The 21969-nt window shown below is 38.6% G+C and overlaps 1 non-coding gene across 1 annotated transcript; it reads left to right on the plus strand.

The window, feature by feature from the left end:
• The first annotated feature begins 21481 nt into the window (after positions 1-21481).
• Positions 21482-21587, plus strand: LOC122901584. The gene has a single exon (XR_006383581.1). It is a non-coding gene; the product is annotated as a U6 spliceosomal RNA (small nuclear RNA).
• Positions 21588-21969: the final 382 nt, after the last annotated feature.

A 21969-nucleotide genomic window follows, 5' to 3' on the forward strand; every position in this document is an offset into this window, starting at 1 on the left:
TGTTTATTCTTCCGATCCAAGAATATGGAATGGTCTTCCATCTTTTTGTGTCTTCTTCAATTTCTTTCATGAGTGTTCTATAGTTCCTCAAGTACAGATCCTTTACCTCTTTAGTTAGGTTTATTCCAAGATATCTTATGGTTCTTGGTGCTATAGTAAATGGAATCGATTCTCTAATTTCCCTTTCTGTATTTTCATTGTTAGTGTATAAGAAAGCCACTGATTTCTGCACATTGACTTTGTATCCTGCCACGTTGCTGAATTGCTGTATGAGTTCTAGTAGTTTGGGGGTGGAGTCTTTTGGGTTTTCCATATAAAGAATCATGTCATCTGTGAAGAGAGAGAGTTTGACTTCTTCATTACCAATTTGGATACCTTTTATTTCTCTCTGTTGTCTGATTGCTGTTGCTAGGACTTCTAATACTATGTTGAACAAGAGTGGTGAAAGTGGGCATCCTTGTCTTGTTCCTGATCTCAATGGGAAGGCTGCAAGCTTTTTCCCATTGAGGATGATATTTGCTGTGGGTCGTTCATAGATAGATTTGATGAGGTTCAGGAATGTTCCCTCTATCCCTATACTTTGAAGCGTTTTAATCAGGAACGGATGTTGGATTTTGTCAAATGCTTTTTCTGCATCAATTGAGAGGACCATGTCGTTCTTCTCTCTTCTCATATTAATTTGTTGTATCACATTGATTGATTTGCGAATGTTGAACCATCCTTGTAGCCCAGGGATGAATCCCACCTGATCATGGTGGATAATCTTTTTAATGTGCTGTTGGATCCTGTTGGCTAGGATCTTGTTGAGAATCTTAGCATCCATATTCATCAGTGATATTGGTCTGAAATTCTCCTTTTTGGTAGGGTCCTTGCCTGGTTTGGGGATCAGGGTAATGCTGGCTTCATAGAAAGAGTCTGGAAGTTTTCCTTCTGCTTCAATTTTTTGAAACAGCTTCAGGAGAATAGGTGTTATTTCTTCTTTGAAGGCTTGGTAGAATTCCCCCAGGGAATCCGTCAGGTCCTGGGCTCTTGTTTTTTGGGAGGTTTTTGATCACTGATTCAATCTCGTTATTAGATATCGGTCTATTCAGGTTGTCGATTTCTTCCTGGTTCAATTTTGGTAGTTTATATTTTTCCACGAATGCATCCATTTCATCTAGGTTGCTAAGCTTATTGGCATATAACTGTTCATAATAACTTCTGATGATTGTTTGTACTTCCTTGGCGTTAGTTGTGATCTCTCCCTTTTCATTCATAATTTTATGAATTTGGGCTTTCTCTCTTTTCTTTTGGATTAGTGTAGCCAGTGGCTTATCGATCTTATTGATTCTTTCAAAAAACCAGCTTCTAGTTTCATTGATACGTTCTACTGTATCTCTGGTTTCTCCCTCATTGATCTCAGCTCTAATCTTGATGATTTCCCTTCTTATGTGTGGAGTTGGTTTGATTTGTTGTTGATCCTCTAGTTCTTTAAGGTGTAGAGACAGCTGGTGTGTTCTGGATTTTTCAATTTTTTTTGAGCAAGGCTTGGATGGCTATATATTTTCCCCTTAGGACCGCCTTTGCTGTATCCCATAGGTTTTGGACCGAAGTGTCTTCATTCTCATTGGTTTCCATGAATTGTTTCAGTTCTTCTTTGATCTCCTGGTTGATCCAAGCATTCTTAAGCAAGGTGGTCTTTAGCTTCCAGGTGTTTGAGTTCCTTCGGAACTTTTCCTTGTGATTGAGCTCCAGTTTCAAAGCATTGTGATCTGAGAATATGCAGGGAATCATCTCAGTCTTTTGGTATCGGCTGAGTCCTGATTTGTGACCCAGTATGTGGTCTATTCTGGAGAAGGTTCCATGTGCACTTGAGAAGAATGAGTATTCTGCTGTTTTAGGGTGGAATGTTCTGTATATATCTATGAGGTCCATCTGGTCCAATGTGTCGTTCAATGCTCTTGTTTCTTTATTGATTTTCTGCTTCGATGATCTGTCTAATTCTGAAAGAGGTGTGTTAAGATCTCCTACGATTAGTGTATTCATATCAATATGACTCTTTATCTTGATTAACAGTTTTCTTAAGTAATTGGCTGCTCCCATATTGGGAGCATAGATATTTACAATTGTTAGATCATCTTGGTGGATAGTCCCTTTAAGGATTATGTAGTGTCCTTCTGTATCTCTGACTACAGTCTTTAGTTTGAAGTCTAATTTATCTGATATGAGAATCGCTACCCCAGCCTTCTTTTGAGTCCCATTGGTATGAAAGATGCTTCTCCACCCCTTCACTTTCAGTCTGCGTGTATCTTTAGGTTCAAAATGGGTCTCTTGTAGACAGCATATGGATGGGTCCTGTCGTTTTATCCAATCTGCAACCCTGTGCCATTTTATGGGTGCATTTAGGCCATTCACATTGAGAGTGATTATTGATAGATACGTTTTTATTGACATCGAGTTACCTTTGAAGTCTTTCTTTCTGTAGACTGTCTCTATATTTCTGTTCAATGCTATTCTTGGGATTTTTCCTCTTTTATAGGACCCCCCCTTAATATTTCCTGCAGTATCGGCTTGGTGGTTGCATAGTCTTTTAAGCCTTGCCGGTCTTGGAAACTCTTTATCTCTCCATCCATTTTGAATGTCAGTCTTGCTGGATAAAGTATTCTTGGCTGCATGTTCTTCTCATTTAGTGCCCTGAATATATCTTGCCAGCCTCTTCTGGCTTGCCAGGTCTCTGTGGACAGGTCTGACGTTATTCTGATGGGCTTCCCTCTGTAAGTAAGGAGCCTCTTTGCCCTGGCGGCTTTCAAGAGATTATACCTACAATTATAATTTCTCAATTTGACTATCAGGTGTCGTGATGTTTTTTTGGAGTGTATAATCTTGGGTGGAGACCGTTCAGCCTCTAGTACATGAACGCTGGTTTCATTCGCGAGATTCAGAAAGTTTTCATGAAGGACTTGTTCCACGACATCTTCTAGACTTCTTTCTTTCTCCTCCCCTTCAGGAATTCCAATAATTCTGACGTTGGAACGCTTCATGGCATCACTTATTTCCCTAATTCTGCTTTCATGGGATCTAAGCTGTTTGTTCCAGGCTTCCTCCTGATCCTTTCTCTCTATCTGTTTGTCTTCCAGATCACTAATTCTATCTTCTGTCTCAGTTACCCTAGCTTTGAGAGAGTTTAGATTGGATTGGAACTCATTGAGAGCATTGTGGACCTCCTCCCTGGTAGCTTTAAGCTCCGCCCTAACATTGTGAACATCCTGTCTGGTCGCTTTCAGTTTGGCCCTAATCAATTCTGTTTGGTCATCCATGGCTTTCTCCAACCTAGCTATTGCCTGGATAATTGTTAGCCTGAATTCTCTTTCCAACATATTGTCTATGTTGATAGCCGTTAGCTCTGTTGCAGAAGGTCCATCCTCTGTATTTTTCTTCTGTTGGGCATTCCTCCTCCTAGTCATTTTGGTGGGAGAAGACTGAACAGATGTAGCTGGATGTATCAACTCTGGTGCAGTCAAGGTGCACCCTGGAACACTTCCTGATCTCCGTCTCAGAGAGAAGCCTCAGTCTGGGTGCAGAAGCTGAATAAATTCCCCCTTGGATGCTGGCAGTGCAGGTTCCACGTTGCAGACCCTGGGGGCGCAGGATCTTTTGCTCGTCCCCAAAGCCAAGGCAGTGGCAGCTGTCTGGGAGCTCCTGACCGCCAGAGAGGTTCCAAGCAGCGATCGCACACTGAGATTTTGCCGCCGGCCCGGGCTGGGAGTGCCCGGCTTGCGCGCACCTCCTTTCAGAGGCGGCTGTGGGTCGGGCGCGCGTCTGGGGCACTGAGAACGGGGCACTGGTCCGTAAGCCGCAGGCTGGGCTTTTGCGCACCTCTGTCCGGGGCAGAGTTTTGCGCGCGCGCGGCTTGGACTTTGAAACAATGGCGCAGGTCAAGAATCGCCCCCGGGCCTTAGTGACCCAGGAGAGCTCGATGGACATACACACACCTCTCAAGCTTTGTGGTAGGGCTAGCGTGCATTCTGCAGACTGGCGCAGCTCCCATCCCCTCACAGGAGCCAGAACCCACGCGCTCTGGGGCGCGCTGGCGGCTTAGGGACCAGGAGCCGGTTTCACCGCCGCACTCTCTCTGCCTCCGCGCCGGGGAGGCCGTCTGGGACTGGGGACTTAAGCCCCTGTCCCTAGCCGCCCCGATTCCCACAATTTCCCCCCACAATCCTTTGCTCTTTTGGAGTGCTTTCAACCAGTCTCCAAGTTAATGCTGGTCCCCAGACGCAGGGCACTCTCGCTCGTATCGGGGTATTAGTTTCCCACCGGTCGCCTCTGGTGGCTCCCTCCCCCTTTTGTTTATCTTCTGATATCAGTCCGCCGTTCCCATTCTGCTTTACCTGCTCACTGGCGTCTTCTGCCCCTGTAGAGATCCAGACGTGTATAATTCTGATCTCAGGCTGATTTCATGGGTGATCGGAGTTCTTTGGTAGGTAATCAGCTCACTTTGGGGTACCAGCTGAAAAGACGCCTCTTCCTAGTACCCCGCCATCTTGTCCCCGCTCCTTCAACTTTCAATCAGCTTGCACTGCATCAAGGTATCAACAGGCTTTGGGTCAGAGAGCGTAAGAGGCTCTTCCTCGGATGTTTTCTGAGCAGCATTGTTTTTCCTCTGCATAAGCATGTGGCTTTCTAAATTCCTTTGTATATAGAAAGGCTTTTAAATCCCCTAATTTCTCTGAGAATCTATTCCATGCTTTCCTTCTCCAGCTTTAGGTTGGGCTGTTGCACTTTTCACAGACAATCTTTGGCCCCTGGTGGTTGCACATTGCTCCCTCATCTTCTGATGCTTTCAGCAACACCCACCATGTTTCTAGCCTGGAGGAGTTCCAAGCTAATGAAACAGAAACAAGAGCCCTGTGTCAGAACTCCAGGCCCCTTGGATGGATCAGAGCACACATATCCATAGTTTGTGAACAGGTTCTGCACTGCTCCTTCTAGGAGGTCAGTCACTTCCTCCTTCTGAGGTCAGTGTCCCTCACCAGATTTTTGGGCTGCCCACCTTTAGTACTGCCCCTAGCTGGGGAGAGGAAGGGCAGGGGATTATGGAAACACCACAAAACTGTCCTACCATTTTGAAGTTGCCTTTTCCTTAACTCAGCATTAATTAGCGTAGTTCCTATAAACTTTGTTTTCCAGAGTTCTGACATAGTTGTTTTTTATAGTTTCTGGTTGTTTTTCAGTGTTTTTGTGTTGGTTTACAGGAAACAGGAGCTGCCCTCTCTGTAATTTTTCTCATGTCACTCTGGCACTTTTGTTTTTTTGAAAAGCAAAATTTTAGGCCCAAATCAATTATTTTTGGTTGGTTAAAAAAAAAAATCTGTGAAGTAGTCTATTTCCAGAGATATTGAAAATGAAATAACTACATTTTCCACATTCCAACCTGTAACCTCAGAATTTTACAATATTGACATACTTTAAAAATTCAAACTCTGTTTCTATTACCCTCATGTATTGCTGTCCTTAAAAAATGAGTCATTTATCAAAATTATCTTGTTATAAAAATTGAGTCAAAGCATGAAATTGTAACAAATTTACATGTTCGAGTATGAACATGTAACATATGAACATATGAAAGCATGTGAACATGAAACGTGGACATATGAAAGCTTTTTCTACCCAAGGTCAACCCATGTCCCAAGAACCAAAAACCCCCCACCTCCACATCTGCCCTCAGGAAAATGTATTTACTGTAATATATACAGAGTATTACATAAGTTATACTCAGCACTTAGTTTTGAGATAGAATTTGATGCCCATATTAATACATTGAGAACAAAATGGCTTTAGAATTACCAACATTACCATTATGGGCCCAAGATCCTGGTCTAATAATAGATATTGCAGAATATTTGATTTTCTTGTAGCTGCTGTTCTCCCTTTCTGAGATTAGACAGAGACCCTTTAAGGAGTGAGAGAACAAGGAGACCTAGACAGGCCACCTGGAAATCAGACTGTGACAATGTTTCCAAGAAGAACCACACCCTGCCCTCTCCCTCTCTGTCCTGGGCAGGGGTGCAGGACCACTTCAGACAGGTTTCAGGACCTGAGAGTGGGGAAGACCTTCCCCCACTTCCCAAACTCAGATGCAAGTGCTGGCGCTGTGCTGGGTCTATCCTATCCTGTGAGATGATCAACTGGCCCAAATGGCGTACAAATGTTTCCTTTTGTCTTCACAAGACAACAACTTCTATTTTGTTGACCTCCAAGAATGACATAGATGTTAGCTGAGAAAGAACAAGAGAGAGAGAGAGAGAAGCTCTCTGAAAGTACGAACATAACAGGAGGGACCTAGATCATACAGAATGAGGACCAGATCAGACTCTGTGGATGTCTTGGACAGATGCCACCACAGACAGACACACCTGACACCATAGCAACTTAGATGCCGCCCCAGCTACCATGAGTGAGAAAGAAGGGACAATCACTAGCTTGGTTTAAGTGTCACTAAACAAAATCTAGGGGACATACACCAAAATTACACTGTCTGGCATCAGGCAGAAGAGGCACATCATTAACGTTTAAGGTGACAAAAAAAAAAAAAAAAAAAAACCTTCTTTTGCACACCTGGATACACGCTTTGTAAAATTAAAACATTTCTGGACTGGAAGAAATCTTAAAAGTTGTCTACTCCAACCTTGTCAGTTAGCCAAAAAAGGAGCAATAGTCTGGCGAGGTAAGGAGACTTGCACAAATGTCTTCTTGTGTTAGTGGCACAGGCAGACCCAGGACCCAGGATCCTGTCTTGCACTTTAGACTTCTTTGCTCTGAATCACACTAAAAGCTACATTTGTCTGACTGCAATACAATCATCATTTCAAAATAGAGGCAGCTCCATGTGAACTGTGAAGATACTCACATAGGCTTGACAGGGAGGCAAGTTTGGCATGGCACCTTACTATTCTTGCTTTCAGTGACTGTTAAAAAATACACTCTCTGGGTGTTAGAAGTAATTTCTGTTTCTGGGCTTGCTAGAGGCAAGGAAAAGGACACTATTATCATCAAAACTCAGAAAAATAGTTAAAACCACTTTTGAATATTTTATCACCAACCTGTCTACAATATATCTTTAAATTAGGTGGGAAATCAATCTAGAGTAAATCTGACTTAAATCTAAAATGGCAAACAGAGTTTGCAAAAATGCAAATTGCAACTAGAAAGAAATTATATCAGCTATTTTTCCAGACACTTTAAAAGGTGTTTTTTTTTTAATACAAATGCTTTGATATATGCTATTTTAAAATTTTATTATTAGACTAATTGTTCTAGGTAAGGGTGAATAAAACCCTTTTGTGTCCTTCTGATTATTTGTTAGAATTGTGTTTCCTTTGTCACCAAAGCAGAAGTATAAGCATGTGCAAAATCTTACAAATTTTGTTCATTTTTTTGTATTTTATGTCATACTAGTTTTGATAACTTTCCTGATCTAATAACTTTCATTTCCTAACATCAAATCTGACATTTTTCCTATTTTTAAGCTTCACATGTCTCACATGTGACTCATTTTAAGCCATTCTTTCCTAAAATTAATAAATGGATATTTTGTTTTCTGTAGCCATAATCACTTAATTTAATTCTCTTTGGTGTTATTTCTAGATGTCACTTATTTATTCTGCTAATCACAGGAACCATAAATAACAGTGAACAAAAATTAGCATATGCAAATAGTTTTTATACCCGTCAGTACATCTGAGAGTCACAACAATCTAGTGAGGTAGAAATCATTTAAAAAAAAATAAAGATAATAGTAGTAATGACAGAGTGCTATTGATAGGCAAATTTCTTTATCATTCTCAATGAAAGATGAATTTGTTTAAAGAGCTCAAGGAGTTGAAATTGCCAAGGTCAAATAGCTGATATTCCATATATATTTCAACTCAAGTGTTAACAGAGAATATTTTAGAATAAAGCCATCTTCAATATAAACCTAAGAAAAATGTTTAATGAATGTAAAGTGATAACATGAAAAAAAATACAAGGTGACATTATTCAGTCATGAGTAAAGAGAAAAAAACAGGTTTTGCCCAATTGCCCAGATGTGTTCCCTCTCCTCTGACTCCTTCTGAGAGGCCTCCACAGGCCAAGGAGGGAAATTAGATGTACTGTGCCATCCCCGTATGTTCTCCTAAGAGCGACGTGGTGAGATGAGATGCTCATGAGAAAAATGAAGTCAATAATACCGGTAGTTAAGTCTGTCCTGGGTATGGTGTTCCATAACAGACAGATACATGCTCATATAGGCAGCTGCTGGAGCCCAGCGGTTAGACTTGAGCATATTTAACTTTTGCACATCTGTACTTTGAAAGAACCGTGTATTAGGATTCTGCTCTTGGGTGAAGTGCAGCAGGGTGTGAAATGCAAATGCACAACATAAATAAATCCTATTTTAAAAGCACTGGATTGCTGTACGTGGAACAAAGATCCAATGCACTGCTTCTGAGAAAGGAAAGAGTCCTTCCAGGCACTTCTCACTTTCTGTCCTTTACCTTATTCATAAGATTTATCATTGTCCATGTTACACAGGGCGGCCACTTACATGAAACTCTTGCAGCAAAATATCTTTGAGAATTCAGATGTTTCCTGCATGTAGAAAAGCAATACAGTGGATATATTCTACTCCCATTATGCTCCTCTCAGGACCTGGGGCAGAAACCCCCAGAGCAAGCATAGTAGTATTTCTGTAACAAAGATGCAAATATTCCCTGTGATTGTGATGAACAAAAATTATGAAGAGTCTTTTGTTAATTCAGGCCAGGAGAGGGCAGGTGAGTTATGACAAAACTTTTGGTTTTCAGAAGTTTTTTTATTTCAGAATTGTGTCATAGACAGCATGGAGATTTATGATATTTTTATCATTGTCAGTAATTGTCTATCTTCCCCACTAAAATGCATGTCCTGTCAGGGCAGGGACCCTTCAAATGTGGCAGTACATGACTTTTTAGGAGCTCTCATAAAGTGAATGAATGATGCTTTGCAAAAGGGATGCCCAGGAAACAAAACAAAACAAAACAAAACAAGCTGCTTTGTCAACCACAAAACAAATCTGAGTGCTCTTTTATGTCTTCATCAGTCTGGAGTGACGAGTAACAAGACTTTTCTGCTCAGCATATTTGGGTGTCTCAAAAAGTTACAATCCTCATATATATTGAGACCAGAACAACCGTAAATGTTTACTATAGATGGAGTCTGGAGAATCATGATAACATAACATTTCTAACATTTCCTACTTGAAAAAGGGGAAGTAATTTTGCTCATGAAGATGATCTCTGTAAGAGCTCATCATTGAAAAGAGCCACTTCTTCCTGGGGAATGGCAGTTTATAAACAACATACTATGAACTGTTTGTATAGTAAAAATGCAAGGAACAGGGGGTCATCCCAATACACCAAATAGATACTAACAGCCCATTTAGCAAGAGAAAATAGGAAGAATATAAGATTTACATTGTATCCATTTAAAAGACATTTTTCTTCATACAAAGTATCTCAGCTGTTCATGCTACAACATTCTGTGTTAAATTAGATCCTGAGAGGTCACATAGAATTTATGTCTAAATCATGTGGGGGTGGAAAGTAGAAAAGCTATCTAGGAGTCAATTTTTAAAGTAAACATAAATGAGTACAATTTATAAAAACGCACCAATCAACTAGTCTTCGTTTTGTCTTACGGGAGTGGATAAAATCTGTTGCCAAGATACACAAATGAAGATAATGCCCTTGACCTTGTCCCTGAGCTCACAGGATGTGTTTTTCTTTCCTTAAGCAGCAAAAACAGTACAAGAATGTCAATTAGAGAGGCATGAAAGCACATTCTTCTGGTAATAAGAACTGAGACAGAAAAAGCACCAGTTCCAGCTGGTAAAGAACTGTGGGGCTTGACAGAAGCTTCACTGCTGCTCAGGGTGTAGGTGAATGGGAGCCCCCAGGGAAGGAAGTTTCCTGATGAAGGAAAAGCTTGTGCAAATCCACCCCAGGAGAACCATGCATGACAGAGACAATGGCCTAAGCCAAAATTGCGCTCAGCTTTGGTTTCCATTGTGGCCAGTGGAAAGGACGTGATCAGGGGTTAAGCATTTATGTCTCCCAGATCCTTCCCAGGGACTGTCACAGTACTTAACAGCCTTGCTGGAGAAGCAGCTTGTAAATTGTATATTCTGTTTGCCAATATAGCCTTCTTCTGACCACACTGATTTGGGAGAGAATGGGTGGAGAAAAAAATGCAGAATAGCTTTGAAACTTGATTTAAATGGCATCATCCCTACATAAAATATATCTGATCTTGTCCATATTTACAAATATCATCTGGTGTTGATTAGTATTTCCTCAATGCTTTACACTGCTCTGTACATCATAAAACCCAAGCAGAAAGCACATGATGGGAAAGCAGTAAGGCAGTGTAACCTTCAAGAATGTGGCCTTTGCACTCTGGAAAACAGCATGGAGTTTTCTCAAAAAGTTGAAAATAGAGCTACCCTATGACCCAGCAACCACACTACTGGGTATTTACCCTAAAGATACAAATGCAGTGATACAAAGGGGCATGTGCACCCGAATGTTTAGCAGCAATGTCCACAATAGCTAAACTATGGAAAGAACCTGGATGGCCATCAACAGATGAATGAATAAAAAAGATGTGGTATATATATGCAATGAAATACTATGCAGCCATCGAAAGAAATGAAATCTTGCCATTTGCAACGATGTGGATGGAAACAGAGGGTATTCTGCTGAGTGAAATAAGTCATCAAAAAAGAAACTTATGATCTCTGATATGAGGAGCTTGTGAGGCAGGGTTGGGGGGGTTAAGGGGTAGGGAAGGAAAAAATGAAACAAGATGGGATCAGGAGGGAGACAAACCATAAGAGACTTTAAATCTCACAAAAAAATTGAATGTTGCTGGGGGTGGTGATGAGGGGGTAGGGAAAGGGTGGTTGGGTTATGGACACTGAAGAGGATATGTGCTATGGTGAGTGCTGTGAAGTGTGTAAACCTGATGATTCACAGACCTGTACCCCTGAAATAAATAATACATTATATGTTAGTAAAAAGAATTAAAAAAAAAAAAAGAATGTGGCCTTTGAAATTTGACCAGTATGAGTCCCAGAACAGCACTCATTGAGTTAGTAATCATATGCAAATGACCTTATTTGTCAACACCTTAACATATCTTACATGGCAATTACAGATAAAGCCAGCAAAGCACTCAGGACAGAGTTTGAGTTTAGCATGTGTCAGCTGTTGGTATTACCACGACTCATTGGCTTTACTGCTGAGTATTGTTCAAGAAATGGTTTGTATAATTTATAGATATTTTAAATTTCATAAGCAACATTAAAATATGGCTAATAGAATTGTCATCAGCTTGTCATTTTAATAATTATTATAGTCTTACATAATCTCCTGCATCATAACAAAACTTATTTTTAAGTGTCACAGTTGTTATCCTCCTATGCAGGGATGAGTTCACCCCCTGTGCTCCTCGCCTTGGAGCATGCCACATAAGGTTGCCTACGTGCAAAGCAGCGTTCACAAGACAGCCTTTGCAGATGAGCACACCCGCCTCAGTGACATCAGTGCCCATGACAGACCTTGGGGATTGTGGTTATTTTACAGGAAATGGGTAGCTTGAGGAAATGAGAGGTAATGAAGGTTGCTACAAAGACTCATCTCATATTGCATCCACTGAAATCACTTAAATGTCAAGTCTGGATGTTTTTCTGTTAGTAAACAATTCATTTTTCTGAGTAATTTGGTTATTGGCTTCAATTTAACCTTTATCCTAGGAAAGCATAGAGCTTTCCGGACTTGACAATAATGGCAACTTCAACACAGATTTCTCAGAATCCTAATTTGACACCATAATATGTAGGACATGTCTTGCCCAGTGGGAAGGAAACATCTTTCGGATAGATGACAGTTTCAGCTGCCAGGAACAAAGTATGTCTCACCCTATCAGCAGCCCTGCATGCGTCTTCCGCTCCAGGGTACTCTGAAGAGAATATATATGTCATGCATCCCATATTTTGTGGGAAAATCCCAACCACACACACCAGATAGACAGAAGTGAGATTTTCATTATAAGATAGCAAAATCACATTATTTTCTACTCCTTAATATTAACTCAAGAAGTATGCAAGAATTTCTGCTTATAGTTGTGAAGAGAAGTAGGATTTATGTGTATAAAATTCTCAATTTCTATAACCATTAATTATTGTTAAATAAACTGAGAAAAAACCAAAGTTATTATTTGTAGACTTTCCTCAATCTGAACCCAACACATTCACTTTCTTCTTACTTTCTTACTTTTTAACTTACATTCTACTTTGCACTTACTACTGCAAACTGTTGCAAGATTTCCCTAGTGAACCTTAACTCTATTGGCAACATTTGTAAGAAAACAAAAACTAAAACTAGTAACTAGTGGCAGGCATTAATACATTTTCTTCTTGGATTTATACCACTGATCCCTTTCCAAAGAAGGCTCTGAGATAGTTAGCCTTTAAACAATTACTTGCAATTGATAGAACAGCTTCATCTAATTTTTTTTTCTTAGACCATCACAACAGCCCTATGAATGTATTTGTTATTATTGTGAGAAATTTATGATTGAAAAAAACTGTCTTGGAGTGGTCAGGTGACTGGTCCAAGACCATATGGCCTCCAAATTCCACAGCCAGAGCTCCAGTCAGGATTGGCTTAACCCAGATGCTCTACTGAATGCTTCCCACTCCACCATACTCCTGCATACAGGCAACATTGGAGATTTGTAAAAGATATAGAATACATTTATCTTATGGAATTAAGCTTGAGTCCATATCCAGCACTCAGAATTAATAAGAATTTAAGATCATGCTAAATTTCTAGTTACCCTTACAAGGCTTAGACCTTACTTTGCTCCAAGTTACAAAGTCATCATGGGGCAGCTAGAACCAAACTCTTCCAACACAGCAGCAAACCCTGCTCTTGAATCATTCAGAAGCCTTTATGATCCTGGCTATCCATGGACTATGGTGATTATGATCTTCAAGAAGACCTAATAGATGTCTACAATTTCAAGTTCTTCATCTGGTACATTTGGATATGCTGGAAATGTCCAGCTTCGTCAGCTATGACAAAAGAATTACTCATGACTTTAAAAGCCCCCCAAATAGTCAGAAAGCCCAATTCTGGGGAAATATTGTGTATTGTCTTAAAGATAGCAACTGGGACTGGGGTTGATGACTACACTCAGTAGCAAGAAACTAATGGTCTTGTTGATCCTGAATGGATCATCCCAGAGAAGCCATGGGTAACTTGTGTTTTTGATTTACCATGATCCAGGGCTCAGAAGTTCCCCTGCAATACAGAGTTTACACTTGTTATCAAAATATAGATCACCTGGATTTAGCTTTGACACACCATATTTACTTAGATAATGAGACATACTTTAAAACAAAAGGACTATAAACCAGTTTCTGGAGGATAAATTATAAGTGGAAATAAATCAATTAGGGGAAATCTAACGAGATAAAATTTCATCTCAGAAGATATCTTGTAATTGAAACCTGAGTCGTGTTACCAGGTCTAAATCTTTCCCTTGTTAAGGAGTCTTCTAATATGGCCTCTAATCTAAAAGCTTTCCTCTAAAAAAACTATGTGGTTCCAAGATTCATTGTTTGCATATAATACCCAGTGCTCCATGGAACACTACATCAAAACTAATGATGTATTTTACGGTAACTAACATAACACAATAAATATTAAAATTAAATATATAAATTGAACTAAAAAAAAATCTATATGGGTCTACATGTCAGACAGATCTAGATTCAAAATTTTCTACTTTCCCAGTTTGGGGAAGTTACCTAACATCACAGGATTTCAATTTCTCATCTGAAGATGAGAATAAGAGTTTGTGGTTTTCAATATTATTCTATTTATCATGCCTAGCATGTGGAAGTTAAGCTGTGATTTCGAGTATGAAAATGTCATAGCAGGGGCGCCTGGGTGGCTCAGTGGGTTAAGCCGCTGCCTTTGGCTCAGGTCATGATCTCAGGGTCTTGGGATCGAGTCCCTCATCGGGCTCTCTGCTCAGCAGGGAGCCTGCTTCCCTCTCTCTCTCTGCCTGCCTCTCCATCTACTTGTGATTTCTCTCTGTCAAATAAATACATAAAATCTTTAAAAAAAAAAAAAGAAAAGAAAATATCATAGCACTCTGATGCCTTGATATGTGGTGTCCTCACACCACTAAATCTAGGCTCTCCGTTTTCTTTCTTTCTTTTCTTTTTTTTTTTTTGTAATTTTATAAAACAAGAGTTTCTACAGTCTGTCGGCAGTTGACTCATCTCCCTAACAATTGGCCAGCTCAGAGAAAATGTGATGTTCATGAATAAGGTTTTGGAGACATCTCTTTATGTTTTATTTTATTTTATTATTTTACTATATTTATTATTTCTCTCATCTTTCAAAGTCTGTTGCAACCTGTGGACTAATCCCTATATGCCTTCACCTTATGTGCCAAGGCAGAGCTGTAAAGACCAGAAGGGATGGGTAATGCAGACATGTCACCACCGCTGAGCACAGAGCATCTTCACATATGACAAGTGGTATGTCTATCCACAGATGGTTAAATTGTAAGGACCCTCCAGGCTCCACACATTTCACAATAATCTTTAAAATAACTGCTGCTACTTGCATAGAACCCTGAGGAAATTACGAAGTTGTCCACTTATTCTCTAGCTTTTGAAATTCCATCACCCATTTCCCTAAGGTAACAGACAGTAATGTCTTAAATCTCCAAACACAGGAAGTCACATTTGCATTATATATTACGTCAATATTTTCCTCACTTCTCAGATTTTTTTTTAGAAAGTAAGTGTAGACTTTTAGCTCATATTAATGGATGTTTGTGATTAATTATTCTCTACCTCATTAGGATTTTTTTATTGACAAAATGGATGTCAGTGTTGAAGGAGGTCTAGTAAGGTAGAGAATTTTTACATCCGTTTCCCACAAACTGTGTTCCTTATAACTTGCTGTAAAAAGAGAACTACTATTTTCCTAACATTTTGAAGTAGCATATTTCATTTTCAAAATGAAATTTTGGCTTAGTGTGTAGTTTTCAAGTTTATCACTCGAAGACTTGATACAGGTTTTTTTTTAAAAAAAATAGAATGCATAGAACAGCTATTTAATGTCCTGTTCTGTAGGTCTACAGTGCTTGGCATATAGAAGGTGGTTTCTAATTGTTATTTTTTATTACAAATTTATCATTATGGGAAAGAAAGACCTTTCCTTTTCTCACCAGTTCTCCTAAGCAGCACAGACAGCAGGGTATTACTTACACTTAAGCTTTATCCCTGAAATATCTAATAAAATAAAGGGGCTTATTTGATTTTGAAAAATTTCAAACTACTAATGTTATTTTTATTCAATATAATTAAAAATATTTGTTTCTATCATTAATTAACTTACCCCTGAACTAGAATTTGTATTTGTCTGTTTTCTCCAAGCTGGATCATTTAGTTTCCTCCATGCCAATCCATGTCCACAGCTAAGAAGGAATGTAGGAAGGTCCCTACCAGCAAAAAGTGGTAAAGGCTGAACAGGCTTCTCTGAGAAAGACTGGAACACAAATGAGCCATGTAGCCATTATTAAAGGAGATGTCCTTCAATAAATCAAAACAGTCGACAAACTATGGAAAGAACCAAGATGCCCTTCAACGGATGAATGGATAAGGAAGATGTGGTCCATATACACTATGGAGTATTATGCCTCCATCAGAAAGGATGAATACCCAACTTTTGTAGCAACATGGACGGGACTGGAAGAGATTATGCTGAGTGAAATAAGTCAAGCAGAGAGAGTCAATTATCATATGGTTTCACTTATTTGTGGAGCATAACAAATAGCATTGAGGACAAGGGGCGTTAGAGAGGAGTAGGGAATTTGGGTAAATTGGAAGGGGAGGTGAACGATGAGAGACTATGGATTCTGAAAAACAGTCTGAGGGGTTTGAAGTGGCGGGGGGGTGGGAGGTTGGGGTACCAGGTGGTGGGTATTATAGAGGGCACGGCTTGCATGGAGCACTGGGTGTGGTGAAAAAATAATGAATACTGTTTTTCTGAAAATAAATAAATTGGGAAAAAAAATCAATAGTTGCCAAGATCATGCAGGACAAAAACACTTATTCTCAGTTTTTCTAATGTATCATATATATATTTTCCAATATATCTAATATATTAGAATATATATATAAGTATATATAGATATATATTTTTCTATATATCTAATGTATCATATATATTTTATACATATAAAATATATATAATATGATATGTCATATATAAATAAATTTGGGGGATAGGAGATTCAAATGCTTGTTTCAAATCTATAGTTCAGACTGTGTTACTGGAGAGTATGAAGAGCTATCAGGCAAATATTTTGTTAGAGATGAGATAATCAAATAATGCTTATTTTCTAAAAGAATTGTTTCCTCCCAAACAGTGTTTACTCTTAAATATACCAGATGGGAGGCACCTAGTGGCTCATTCAGTGAAAGATCTGACTCTTGATTTTGGCTCAGGTCATGATCTCAGTGTCATGATGGAGCCACACGTCAGACTCTGTGCTCAGCTTAGAATCGGCTAGAGATTCTCTCTCTCCCTCTCTCTCTCTCTCTCTCTGCCCCTCCCCCTGCTTATGCATTCTCTCTCTATATATAAATAAATAAATAAAATCTTAAAGTATACTGGATAGTAATCCAAAATACAATTCCACATTAACTCTTAACATGCACATAGTACCAAATTCTGTGCTAATATCTCTCCCTTTCAAACCATCAGAACATTATCTCATGAGTGCAGGAATAGTTTGCACTTAAATTTTATTGAAGTTAGTTTGATATTGATATTGGAAAGGAAAGGACTAATGATAAGAAACCAAGGAGCCTATAAAACTAGCCAAATCAGATAAGCCAGAGATACATCTCACAGGAAAACAAACAAACAAAAATATTCATGTATTTGAATCATGAGAGCTGAACGGATCATTCATGAACATTTATCCTTGATGTTATTTAGTGACAAGGCACTTATCTCTCCACCACTTCATTAGAAAGAATACATGTAGAGCAGAGAGGAAAAGCGGAATTTTCTGTTCTCCTGTTTTGGCACACTTTATCCAGAAGACTCTGGAATATACTACTCAAAATGAATCATCCTTTAATGACTAAATTAATCATAGGAAAAGTAACAGAATAACCAGATTTTTTTTTATTCCAAATACATTGCCAAAAATGCCTGCAACTTAGTAGATTTTGTCTTGTTGTTTATAGAATGATTGTATGACAGTCAATGAAGGAAATGCCCAAGAATCACAAATACACAAATATGGGTCAGGTAAAAGACTAAGGAAGAGCTATCCAAGAAATCGTATTTGGCAAGTAAGCATCCAAGTTAAGGAATAAAAATATGATAATAGCAGTGCTTTATACATATCCTCATTGATCCCCCCTGATTACCCCCATGAACTCATATTCTCATCTGATCTCAGAGCTGAAAACACTGAGCTATCACCATATTCTGGATTTGCCCAACCTCACGAAGAATGACAACTGCAGTCACTATGGTGTAACAAATCACAATAGCAACAAAAGCAAGAGCATATAACAAAGACCCAAATTCAGAGATCAAGCCAAACCTTTAATGACATTTGAAATGACTAATAAAAATGCCAAGGAACACCTGGGTCGATGAAGCATCTGACTCTTGGTTTCAGTTGTGATCTCAGGGTCATGAGATCAAGCCCCACCTCCAGCTCTGTGCTCTAAGCAGAGTCTGCTTAAAACTTTCTCCCTCTGCTCCTCTCCACTGTATGTACTCAGGCTCACAACCTCCCCCACCCTTTAAAATAAATAAATAAAATCTTTTAAAAATGCCAAATGTCCTCTATTTATATGGAATTGAACACAGCTCTTCCAAACTGGGCAATGAAATAAATATCAATAGATTTGAAATCTATGATTAAGTATATTGTTTTAGCAATTTCTTGACTTTGATTGAAACAGAAACAACTTCTCTCCTAAGAAATATTCAAAACAAAGTGGCTGTACCAGCCTGCATTCCCACCAACAGTGTAAGAGGGTTCCCCTTTCTCCACAGCCTCTCCAACATTTGTTGTTTCTTGCCTTCTCCATTTTTGCCATTCTAACTGGTGTAAAGTGGTATCTCAATGTGGTTTTGATTTTAATTAATAATGATGAACATTCTTTTTCATATGTCTGTTGGTCATTTGTAGGTCTTCTTTTGAGAAGTGTCTATTCATGTCTTCTGCCCATTTTTTTTTACTGGATTTTTTGTTTTTTGGGTGTTGAGTTTGAGGAGTTCTTTATAGATCTTGGATATCATCCCTTTGTCTGCAGTGTCATTTGCAAATATCTTCTCCCATTCCATGGGTTGCCTCTTTGTTTTGTTGACTGTTTGCTGTGCGGAAACTTTATCCTGATGAAATTCCAAAAGTGTGGCTGTTCTTTAAAAAATTAAAAATAGAGGTACCCTATGACCTAGAAGTTCCACTACTGGGTATTTACTACAAAGATACAGATGTAGTGAAAAGAAGGGGCATATGCACCTCAGTGTTCATAGCAGCAATGTCCACAGAGCCAAACTGTGGAAAGAGTTCATCCTTCAACAGATGAATGGATAAAGAAGATGTGGTCCATATACTCAATGGAATATTACTCAGCCAACAGAAAGGATGAATACCCAACTTTTGCATCAACATGGATGGGACTGAAGGATATTATGATGAGTGAAATAAGTCAAGCAGAGAAAGTCAATATGATTTCACTTATTTGTGGAATATAAGGAATAACATGGAGGACAATAGGAGAAGGGAGGGAAAATGAAGTGGGGGGTGGACTGGAGGGAAAGATGAACCATGAGAGACTGTGGATTCCAAGAAACAAACTGAGGGTTTTAGAGGGAAGAGGGGTGGGGGATGGGTACGTCTGGTGATGGGTATTAAGGAGGGCACATATTGCACAGAGCAGTGGGTGCTATACACAATAAATCATGGAATGCTACATCAAAAACTAATGATATACTGTATGGGGACTAAAATAACATAATAAAAAAATAAAGTAATAGAAGCAGAAAAAAAAGAAATATTGGAAACATCCAAATAAAGTAATGAGGTACAATGGAATCTCTCTAAAACATATTAGAGCACAATTTGTGACAAAATGTAGTACTTACTTATGAATGTAGTAATTATTGATATAATTACTGATAAGAAGTACTATATTATATTTGTGTTTTACTTTATTCAGCTACCATGTCTTTTATTTTATTTAATTACCATGCTTAGAAGTGTCATGTTATACTCACAGGGGCAGTATCCTGGTTAAGATTAAAATTAGATTGTCTGGACTCTACTACTTTACAGCTGTATGTTCCTAAAAAAAAGTCCTTTATTTCTCTTTACCTCAGTTTCTTCATGTATAAATGAGGAAAATAGTAGTAATTATCCCATAGAATTGTTGAGAGAATTATATAAGTTACCACAATAAGGGTATTTAGAAAAGGATGCAACATATATTAAAGGCTCAGTAAGTTTTTGTAATTATCATGATTATTACCTAACTAAATATAAGTAAGCTATGTTTTGATGGAGTTCTATTCTGTTTCCAAAAACATCAATGGACTCACTAGAATTAAATAACATAGGCTATTTAAAAAATAGAAGTTTGGGGCATGCATAACAATGTACCTAAACTGGAAGCTTAAGTCTTCTGCATCTTTGTTTCTCCTGATTTTGCTGTGCAGAAGGAAAGGAGGAGGAGAGAATCCACTTAGAAGGTGCCTCAGTGAGAAATCTCTAAGGTTTAGAGCATTGTCTATATGATGCTCATCCCTTACTCTCTTTATTTCCTTGTTTTCTTTCTGAAATGGACCCTCTGAGCCTTCTTTCCAATTATATTAGGAGTAATAGAGGGTATATATTAACCAATTTGTGAACTCTATCATGCTTTATTTGGGTCACATCCTGAATAATATTTGACCTCATCTCGGGCAGATATGGCTGATATTTTGCTGGGGAGACTAATAAATAAACACATAGTTCACTGACCACCTTTTGCCATGTCCTTCCTTGTCCCTGTCCCTAAGCTACTACTTAGATTTGTTGTTAGCACACAGCCAAAGTAACATGGAGTAATTATCTTGTCATTTAGGAAGCAAATACAACTTTCTTTGGATGACATCTTTGGTTTCTATATGCAATGCATAAAGTTCTAGAAGACAGAAGTCCTGCTGATTAATATAGAGAAATGAGGATGGTTTGCTTCTCAAGGGTACTAGGTAAAGTCATTAAAAATGAAGACCACTCAAAACGCAGCACATTAGTGGTAAAAAGTAAGATGCAAATAACTGAATGGCGGAGAAATCAAGCTCATTTTTATTAATATTCTTACCTTTTCCTACCAAATATTTTTATTAAGCTACCAACAAGAGATCAACTTACTCCTTGACATTTACTGCCTTTAATTTCACCAGGAAGGAGGGAGAGAAACACACACACACACACACACACACACACGGCTGTGCATTAACAGAGAAAGGGCCAAAAGAAGAGTAGTCAAAGGGATTCGTAGATGCTCTTCAGAGCCTGGACCATGTTGTCCCACTGAGGAGATGACATCAGGAAAATGTAAATGCCAAAACGTCTCTAAACTCTTCAGTGGATGAAATACGGTTGATTATATAAACTTGAGAACTAAATATACTTAAAATTATGATTCTATTGATGTCAAAAACCGTAAGTTTAAAAAACAGATTCTTGAAGAAAGTGACTGAAATGAAGTTAGATGAAAATCTAACATTTATGAGGATTTTTTAAAAACACATCAGGTCAAGTAAAAGTGAATGCATGAGATGGAATAAACTTTTACTTACAAGGAACGAACTAATTGCCCTTATAGCTTTTCCTGAATATGAGTTTTATGTTTCTTTTTGGCCAATTTTTAGCTCATGGAGTCAATTTTATGCTTAGAAATTATTTAGCAAGGTATATCTTTGAGATTTTCAAATTCACTTTCCTTTCACTGAAACAGGCTATGTTCATAAATCACTGATCCTTTGCCACCTTACTTTCACATTTTGGCTCCAGTAAATGTCTTTAGGTGTCCTCACTAATGTCTTCGTCAGTTTTCAATTCTGTATAAATGCAGAAGGAAAGATATTTATCTCAACCAAATGTCAAAACTATATTTTGCATTAGCACGCCTTGCATTCCCGACTTCTGGTTACAAATCTACTTCTCTTCCTTTTTAAATAGTGTATTTGTGCTTCAGGTGAAGTATTAGCAGAAATGCAAGACTCTGAATAGAAGTTTCCTCATATTTTTATGCATCTATAACTATAGGAGGGTTTACAAGTAGACAGACTGTAATGTCTTTAAAAAAGCAATCCTTGTCCTCATTTGGGGAGCGCATATACTAAAAATTGAAATGATACAGAGATTAACAGGGCCCCTGCACAAGGATGACACTTAAAAAGCAATAGCTTAGGGGCACCTGGGTGGCTCAGCGGGTTAAAGCCTCTGCCTTCGGCTCAGGTCATGATCCCAGGGTCCTGGGATCGAGCCCCACATCAGGCTCTCTGCTCAGCCAGGAGACTGCCTCCCTCTCTCTCTCTCTCTGCTTGCCTCTCTGTCTCCTTGTGATCTCCGTCTGTCAAATAAAAAAATAATAATAATTTTTAAAAAAAGCAATAGCTTACTTCAGACTTTTAAGCATAATTATTTTCCACCCCTGAAGATTCTTTTTATTAATAAAGCAGTACTGCTGATTTAAATAATTAACATACAATAAATTGCACTTATTTATTGTGTATAAAGTGATGACTTTCAACATGTATGAACACCATGAAACCATGACTACACTCACATAACAAACATCCA

Source organism: Neovison vison, chromosome 2 (genome assembly GCF_020171115.1).
Source record: "Neovison vison isolate M4711 chromosome 2, ASM_NN_V1, whole genome shotgun sequence".
Lineage (NCBI taxonomy): Eukaryota > Metazoa > Chordata > Mammalia > Carnivora > Mustelidae > Neogale > Neogale vison.